The 9,389-nt window shown below is 35.2% G+C and overlaps 1 pseudogene; it reads left to right on the top strand.

The window, feature by feature from the left end:
• LOC107862679 overlaps window positions 1-9,389 on the top strand; it is a 73,466-nt pseudogene that overhangs the window by 25,056 nt on the left and 39,021 nt on the right.

Below are 9,389 nucleotides of genomic sequence, written 5' to 3'. Positions count from 1 at the left end.
TTATGCAAGGACATAAGAGGAGTCAGTTGGTGCTTCAAGGGGCATTGATTCTAGTTTAAACTTTGATCCTGATGAAATCGTACTTTTCAGCCTAAGGTATTAAGTGTATCTAGCACCTTTCAAAATTCTTGTTACAGATGTCATGCATAAGGGGAATGATGTGCAGCAGAATATTGCAAATGTATTTCCACCCAAGTATTAGTATATGTTAAAGTGTCATAACCTATTGATTATGAGATTGGGCTAAGAAGTTGGTGATATAAAGTCACAAGGTTAGAAGTCAGAGTGAGGGCAACTTTTGTATAAATAAATATTTTTAGATGTATAACCATTGATGGAGGGATGATTTGTCATTTTATAGTGATAGACTAATGTGGTAGTAATATTTGTTGATTGTAAGGTATTCGATAGAGGAAGTGTTTGGCTATGATTATTATCTATTCAAAAATAGGGAGGGATCTTAGAATGTAGTTGTGGTGGGTATAGAAATCTTTTATAGGTTGTAAATGGAGAAGGAATAGATTAGTCAATAAGTTGTAGGTAAAGAGCCATTATTGTTAATTGAATTTTGAAGGTCATTTTGATGTACAAATGTGTAAGTAAATAGGATGTGAGAAATTAGAATATGTTGATAAGATTGAAATAGTTTGTATTATAAGATTGAGGTCGATTATCCTTCTTATGTGACTGTACCCCTTGATTGTCTTTTCTGTAGTAGTTGTAAACTAGTATTGCTGGTGAGAAGGTATGTAGTAGATTTTGAGGTGTAATAGTAATAGAATGTAGGGGATTTGATTGTAGCTATTATCTAGGTGAAATGAGGTGTTTTGTTTGAATTTCCCATTTTGATGGACTAGTATAAGATGTTGCATGTTTCATCGGTAGAACGTAGTTGTTGCTAGACTATAGGCTTGAACTTTAGATGTAGAATGTGGTGGTAAGAATAGTAGCTTAAGATTAATGATGTATGTTTTGTGGGAATGAATTAGTAGGCTTGATGTGATTTGTGAAAGAGTCTAGGTTGATAATTTAGGAAAAGTTTAAGTAGTAATTATGAGGTATATGTGTATATGAGGACTAGTGTTAAAATGATGAGTTGTGGCTGAGTTATTTAGTGGATACGAGCATAAGTATATAAGAATAAGTTCCCCCCGGTAGTATGGCGTTATGTAAGATTTTAAAAGATAAGTTATGTGATTAACAGTCTAATAGTAAAATGGTAAGTAGTGGAGAGTGGATTTTTATGTGATAAGGAGTGAGGATGTGTATGCTAATGAGACTACGAGTTGTAGGTTGATGACGATAGAGGATAGAGAAAATTACGAGTAGCATTCTTGGAAAGCAATGCCTTCAGAGTATACTTAAAAAGGAAAAGTTTAGCACTTATGTGTATAGGTGTTTTGCATACTTAGTTTGTGTTCTTGATTTGTAGTATGGAGAAATTTGGTGAGTTATTGTGCGGTGTTCGTTAGAGTTGAATTGAGGAAATATAGGTAGGCAATACGAGCCTTGGGTATGGTTTTACAAATTTTGTTAAGTTGTTGGTTATGTGATTAGAGGAGTAATGCGAGTATTCTAAGCGGTTGAAGATAGAGTTTTAAGTGTTTAGAAGTGTGGATGTCCATACCCATAATGATGTTAGTCATGACTTGATGATTTTGGGGTTAGAGATAGTTATGATTAATATCCCTGAGGGGCATATCCCAGAAAGAATTTAGTGTCTTTATGTTCAATTATTGAGGAATGTTTGTGTTCGTGTGTATACCGATATCCCCTATTGCATTGAGAACTGTGGTTATAGATTGATGAGAGGTTATATTCTCAAGTCTAGGAGGGTGACTTTGATCTAAGGAGGAGATGATGGATTAAAGTAGTTTCCAAATTTTTATTTATTTTTTGTGTCAAGTTTAAGTAAGAATCATGTTAAATCAATTCCTATTCAAGCAAGCTCCTTATGGAAAAGTATGCGTCAGTACTTTGAATGTACTAGTATGCTAGATATGGTAAGGCTAAATGCAAGGCCTTATGCATGAACATAGCTTAATTGAATAACATGGGAGTACTGAATGAGGACGTATGCATGAATGCATAAACCATAACTAAATTCATCGTGACTCTGAATATTGATACTCGGATACTACTTTTCTGACCTTTGAACTCACTTTTAATACTGAGATACTGAGTCTTCTAATATTGATAACTGAGTGCTGAAGTTGAGATCAGTCCTCTCTAGCGGTTGATCTCTGAAATTGATGATACTGAAGTTGATTAACTGAATCTGCTCATATCAATTACTGAGTTCTGAGTTTGCTACTATCGACTGCCTAAATCTGTGATCAAACCTTTCTAACGGATGATCTATGAATCTACTAATAATGATAAAGAATGATTGTATCTGAGATTAGACCTATCTAGCAGAAGATCTATGAATCTTTTAATAATAGAAATGATAGACTGAGTTTGAGATCAGGCCTATCTAACAGGTTATCTCTGGCTCTATTAGTACTGATACTAATTAACTTTATATGAGACCAGGCCTATCTTGCCGGTGGTCCATAAATCTACGAAACTATCTAAGTTCCTTACTGAGATGGGTGACTGTATCTGCCAGTCCTGATTTTTGAGTTCTACTCTGAAGACTGATACTGAAATTGCAATTGTGTGATTTCTCCCTTAACTGACATGCCCCAAATCTGATCTAGTAGGGTCCAACTTGTAACCCCAGCTGGAAGGGTGTCAGCACTGTGCCACGGGTAAAGACCTCTGTCAAGCCTCTCTAACGGGTGACCCTGAACAGGAAGTCAAGCCTAAGGCAATATGATAGTCAAGCCTTAATATAGCGGGTGACTCCTGGTCCTGCGCTGTCTACACAGTTCTGGAGTTCAGGGACTATTACTAATGACGCTGCCTCTCTAACGGGGAAGCCATCATCTCTACCCTCGCTTGGTGCTAGCTCCTACTCCTAACTGAAAGACACTAAACTAATCTTGGACTGTACTAGACTGAGCTGAATCTATTACTGATTATCTTACTTGACTTATCTGACTGGGTTTACTTGATTTCGTTATCTGATGGAATACTTCTAAATTTTTACTTTTTGTCGGAATGCTACTGAGTTATGTAACTTACTTAGCTTTACTAAAATCTGAACTGAATACTGAATACTACTGCAGTCCGAACTAAATACGGAACTGGGTTAGACCGACACTAATACTGGATCGAACTAGTACTGAGATTACTGAGTTTTCTTTTGTACTGGCAGAATTCTACTAATCGTAACATGACTGAAATTATCTTGAGACTGACTCGGATCTACAAAAGAAGCTAAATTTTCGGGCATAAATACCCCCAGGACTCAATAGCATAAATAAATAAGATAGGACCACACTTAAATATAATGATGATGGACTTTCATTCAAAACACAATCAATACGATATCTCATCAATCACTTGAATGTCATAAACATGTAAATGTATAGGGAATGCATACTAATATCTCATAGTTGTTCAACAAGGAATACACATGGATAAGAATGCATGCAACTTATCATAATACATTCACTAAGGCATTTCAACAAACGCTTGGCATGGACTAGTTATCACAAAATTGAGGATTTCATGCTTAACATACTAAATAGGCACTATTATCTTTACTTTAGCATTCTATCAATATATGGGGAGCATGCTTTGGTTATACCACAGATTCTATATTTAATTATCACCAATACATCAATATCATGCAACTTGAAGTGGGTTTATCATGGACATCATACAATTCATCGCATACTAGAGTCAACTCTTGAAATTGATAGTCTAAATCATGAATTAAAACCCAACAACACAAAATCATGAACTCAAATACACATAAATCATAAAATCTCATAAATACGTAAACCTCAAAATTTTGAAAATGATTCTTGAGCTTCTTGCATGGAAGGAACCCAAGAATCAACATCTAAAATACCTTAGAAGACTCTTTCTTGAAGGTTCTTGAAGAAAATCCTTAGTCTTGTTCTTGATTTCTTGGCTAGGGTTCTTGCCCCTTTGAGAGAAAATATAATGTTCCTGAGAGAAGTAAGGAAAATAATGGAATAAGGGCTTATTGGGCACTTTATTTTGTATTTAGGGCTGATAGGGGTCATGGGAAAAGTCTAAGATGCCCTTTGAATTAAATAACAGAATCTGAAAATCCTGATTTTTCATGCTAGCGCGATGTGCCATAATCGCGCCTGCTTCCTGGAAATTGGAAAATTGGGAAACTGCTTGATGGTGAGACGCGGTGGAAATTATTTTGCCACCTTGGTTGCGAATTATAAATACACCGCGATGTGGTGGAATCATGGAGGCTCACTGGATTTTGACGATTACCATTCTGGCTGACTCCGCGATGCGCCAAATTAACATGTAGTACACTGTCTCACTAAAATGGCACTGACTCTTCGCTTGAGTGTCGGATTTGGGTAAATTTAGTATCGACCGAAAGCTTATTTAATTCTCTACATGAAAAAAATTTGATATTAGGAAAATTCTACATGGTTTAAAATACTTCTCTCTTGGGAAGTCAGTCCTTACTCTCCTTAAGGATGAAACTCGACTTAAAGAAAATTTGGGGTTTGGATTATGATTTTTACCATGGTTTTGACTATAAAATCTATGCATCAATATTTCCTCTTGCATTTTCAGAAGTGAGGCATTGCATCCTTTTATATTTAGACCCTGAAGTCCTTGATTTAAAGACAACCTGTGTGCCTGTTTGATACAAAGAAAACTTTTGAGTTTAAAAACATGGTGGCTGGTTTGTGGCTTTAGCTTTTGTGGGAAATCGCTCTTGCCCTCTTCACATTTAACCTTGCTTTCAACCATTAGAATATGTCATTGAATTGCTGCATCATTGACCCAAACTCAGATTATTAAGAGTGACTCTGAAATAAACACAATATCTCTTCTTTGCCATGTTTCCATGTTTCTCAGATAACCCCTCTGAACCTTGATATTTCCATGTGTTCCCAGACTTGTTGGTTGACAAAACTTCCTGCATGCCTTATTTCGGCTCACAATAGTGTCTCTTTCATGTGTTGGCCTTTTGCCTAGCTATGTGCAATTGAAGAAGCTGGTAGCCAGTTTTGAAATCTTTTCTCACTTGTTTTGACATGGACTTGACTCAATGACAAGAGAAAAAAAAATGACAATGACTTTTATTTGGACAACTTACTCAAGAAAATAAAATAAAAATAAAGAGAAGAAAGAAAAGACAATGAATGTCCCTATTTTAAACAAAGAATTAAAAATTTATCTAGAAATGACAGTCAACTCTAATGATTATGCCATGCATTTTGGATTAAGCTACCTGATCTTTCCATTCAAACTTTATACCAATTATTGTTGAGTTAATGGCCTTGAAACTGAGTTGCTTCCATAGGTCAATTGCGTTTAAGACCTCATTCAGCTACACCTTGAAGGGTTTTTGTCAACAAGCCTCTCTCATTTTCTTTCTCTCGGATCACCATCTCCTTATGGTGCCTATGAGGGTTTTCACTAATAAGACTCTCTCATTTTTGTTCTCTAAGCTTACCATTTTCCTATGGTGTCCGTGAGTATTTTTCACCAATGAGACTCTTATTTTTATCTTTCTCGACTTACCATCGCCTTATGGTGCCCGTGGGGGTTTTCACCAATAAGACTCTCATTTTTACTTCTCTCCTAATTTTTTATGCTGAGGAAGACAAGCAGTTCCCAAAATGCATCATCATATCCCTTTCATGCTTAACCATAACATTCTCAAAGATTGATCTAAGGGTCTTTCTTTTATTGTAACTCGTCTGTTGAATAGATTAGAAAGAAAGGATGGCACGAGGCCCAAACGGCACTTGAAGTGGGGTAGGACTTACAACTTTTGAAATCGACTCAAACAATGAGGATTAAGCCATTCCCCAATTTCTTTTGGCTGGGCGACTCTAAATTATTTATTTGGTTGGACCGAGCCCCGAGTAGGGCAACCTACATATCTCACTCCTAAGAGAGAAGAATCAGGTCACATGTAGTTCAGGCAGCCTGGTCTTTTGTTTGATTCTGATTTTTTCTTTTGTTGACTCTTTTTATTTTTGTGACTTTTTTGACTCTGTATTTTTCTTTACACTTCTATTTTCTTTCTTTTTGGACACACTTTTTTCTCTCTTCTTTTTTTGAAACTTTTTTGACACTATCCTTTGCTCGACACTTTTTTTTAGCTTTGCTGACTTTATCCTGATTCCAAAAGAGGGGTATGAAAGAAAACAACACTAAGGCTCAAATGGTGTAAACAAAGGATGACACGATGTTTGGATAGCAGAATGAAATTCATTCGTCATATCAATCCTTGAAAATCTAAGTACATATCATGCAATATGAAAGTGAAAGATGGAGATCATTTGTGACACTTTTTACAGCACTAACTTTAACTGATCTTGTGCGATGCTACTTCTTTATCAAACTCTACCTTTGTTGTACATTCCTCATATCAAATGACTCATACTTTTGTGGAGCTGATTTTCTTTCTGTTCCTTTTGATATAGGGATCGCGCACCCACTATTTACCTAATTAAGCTATGATTTTCAATTGATGACCAAGTTATTCTTGTGATTCTCAAAATAATTGCCTTAATTTTGAAAGAGGGCTTTAACATGGTCACCGAATGTCGCAGCACTCTACCTATTTTCTCAGATGCTTTTTCTATCATTGGCCCTCTGATGCTTAAACTGAGTTTTAAGATCTAGCTGAAAATTTTGCAGACATGTCATAACATTAGAATCAACATAAAATGTATTATGTAAAGAAAACAAACAAACAACATATGTTTAAAACACAAAGAAAAAAAAGGGCAATGCATTTAGTTAAAATGAAAGGTAGAAGGGTTTGAACATAGCAACAAAGGGACAAAACAAGATAGATGCCGAACTATAAACCTGAAATAATTCGGATAATACAAAATAAAACAAAAAAACTACCAGACCTCTTCCTAGTAGGGAGATGGGTGACTTTTTAATTGCTCAGCATGATGTGTTAGCCACTGGTTTACATATCAGCATGACTAGAGCTTCCACCACTATCAGACATATTCTCTTCGACAAATAAGTTTTGTGTCCCCATGCTTAACTCATTGCTTCCCACATATTGTGCAGTACCATATACTGGCGAAGAACTATGTGGGACAGTTGAGGTGCCAAAGTTTTGCACCACAATTAAGTTTTCTTGATTCATCCTTTGTATTTATCTTTTCAAAGCACGACTATCCTCAATATTGTGTCCCTGAACATCATAATGATATGCATATCGTACATGAGGATCAATATTTTTTGTATGCAGGTCAGAAGTATAACCAAGAAGAGGAGTGATCATGCTCAACTCTTTTAATTTTTGAAATAAACTGGCATACAACTCCCAAATTGGCATAAAATTATCCCTAGGTTTCTTGTTAAGAAATTTTGGTGGTCCAATTAACATTGTTGTGGGCTCAGGAATATAGCAATGATCATTAAGAGTATTGAACATGTATTAACTAGTGTCTTGGGGAAGAACAACCATTGGATTGATAGCCAAAGTTGAAGCCTCAATAGAAGGTTGAGCAATAAAAGTACAGACAGTATGTGGTGTTTTTAATGTGGTAGATTTATACTGATGGGCAAGAGAATGAGTGATGGACGCATTGGGACATTTTTTGACTTGGAATGGATTCTGAGGCATGCTGTGGTGCATCAACAACAATAGTAGGAAACTGACTTTGTGATTTTGGTGGAAGTGTCAAGGTATAAGCAGGGTTAATAGTGGGGAACGGAGGAGGAGGCAGCCCATTGAATCAAGCTCGATACATTTCCATCATTTGTTGCCTTACTCTTAAATTCTCTTCCTTTAAACTCTAATTTTCCTGACTCTTTTTTGGTGCATGAGGTCACTCACTATATCCTTGTTGGAAACAGGTAAACCTTTTTTAGATATGGTGTGATGTGGAGGACCAACCAATATGCCACAAACCAACCACCTTAAACTAACTGAACAAGAGATAACAAACGTGTTAGAGTTCAACACTTTCTCAAACTCGAGAAGGGAACCTACGTATCTTACTCCCGACATAGGAGAATCAGTTATGCGTAATTCGTAAAGTCTTGCAAAAATGGCTAATTAAACTCTTTTTCCTTTCTTTTTCCTTTTTCTTGAAACTTAAAGAAAAAAAAATTGTCAAAAGAATTGACGAAAATCTTTTTGAATTTTTTAGGTTTAAATCCCTATACAAAATGAAACCTATGATTACTGTAGAAGAATCTTTTTGAGTTTTCGATTTTGAATTTCATATGAAAATGAAAATTGAACCTATTAAAGAAAAATCTTTTTGTAGTTTTCTTTTAAAAGATGTATATGACACCTATTGTAAGTGAAGAGTGAAAAAAATCTTTTTGAATTTTTTAGATTCCTATACGAAATGAAGCCTATGATTACCAAAGAAAATCTTTTTGGGTTTTAGATTTTGAATTTCATACGAAAATGAAACTTGAACCTATTAAATGAAAAATCTTTTTTGAAGTTTTCTTTTAAAGATGTATATGAAACACCTACTCAAATAAAGAGTGAAAAAAAATCTATTTTGAATTTTTAAAATAAGATCCCCGAACCCACAATAGGCTGCATACATATCTCACTCTCGAGAGAGGAGAATCAGAGTGCGTTGTTCATCCAGATTGGACAATTAAGGATTAAAGAACAAACTAAACCTGGACTTAGGAGCCATTACCAAAGAAAAACGATGAAAAACGTTAATAAAATATTTTGGGGATTTTTAAATTTAATTTGACACTTCACATAAAAATGACACCAACAACTATGAAAGAAAAATCTTTTGGTATTTTCTTTATATGAAATGCGCAAAACTTCTACCATCTTTTTTGAATTTTTCTTTTATAAAAAGCTCCTAAAAAATCTTTTTTATTAAAATTTTTGAATTATGGATGCTTATTAAAGAAACAAAGAAAAATCTTTTTGATGTTTTTGTTTTTGACAAAATGAGTGCAGAAGGCAAAAAATATCTTTTTGAATATTTTAATGGTGAAAAATAAAAGTCATAAAGAACACTAAAAGCTACGAAACTCTTTTGACTCACTTTTTCTTTTCTTTTTCGTTTTTTCCTAACTTTTCCTTGCCTATACACTTTCTTTAATTCTAGCTCATGCTTTTTCTAAATCAGTCCATCAAATGACCACATTACCCTCAGAGATGCAACATTTAGCACTAGGGATGCTTTATGGGTGAGTCTCCTACAATGGACCAAATGGGCCCCGCTAGGTCTCAATATGATGCACATAAGCATGACCTAAAGGTTGACCTACGTTGGGGTTCACTAACAAGGTTGTTCGGGGGAACA

Source organism: Capsicum annuum, chromosome 1 (assembly GCF_002878395.1).
Source record: "Capsicum annuum cultivar UCD-10X-F1 chromosome 1, UCD10Xv1.1, whole genome shotgun sequence".
Taxonomy (NCBI): Eukaryota; Viridiplantae; Streptophyta; class Magnoliopsida; order Solanales; family Solanaceae; genus Capsicum; species Capsicum annuum.
The sequence above is the reverse complement of the archived record's forward strand: the minus strand, read 5'-3'. Positions and strand labels throughout refer to the sequence as shown.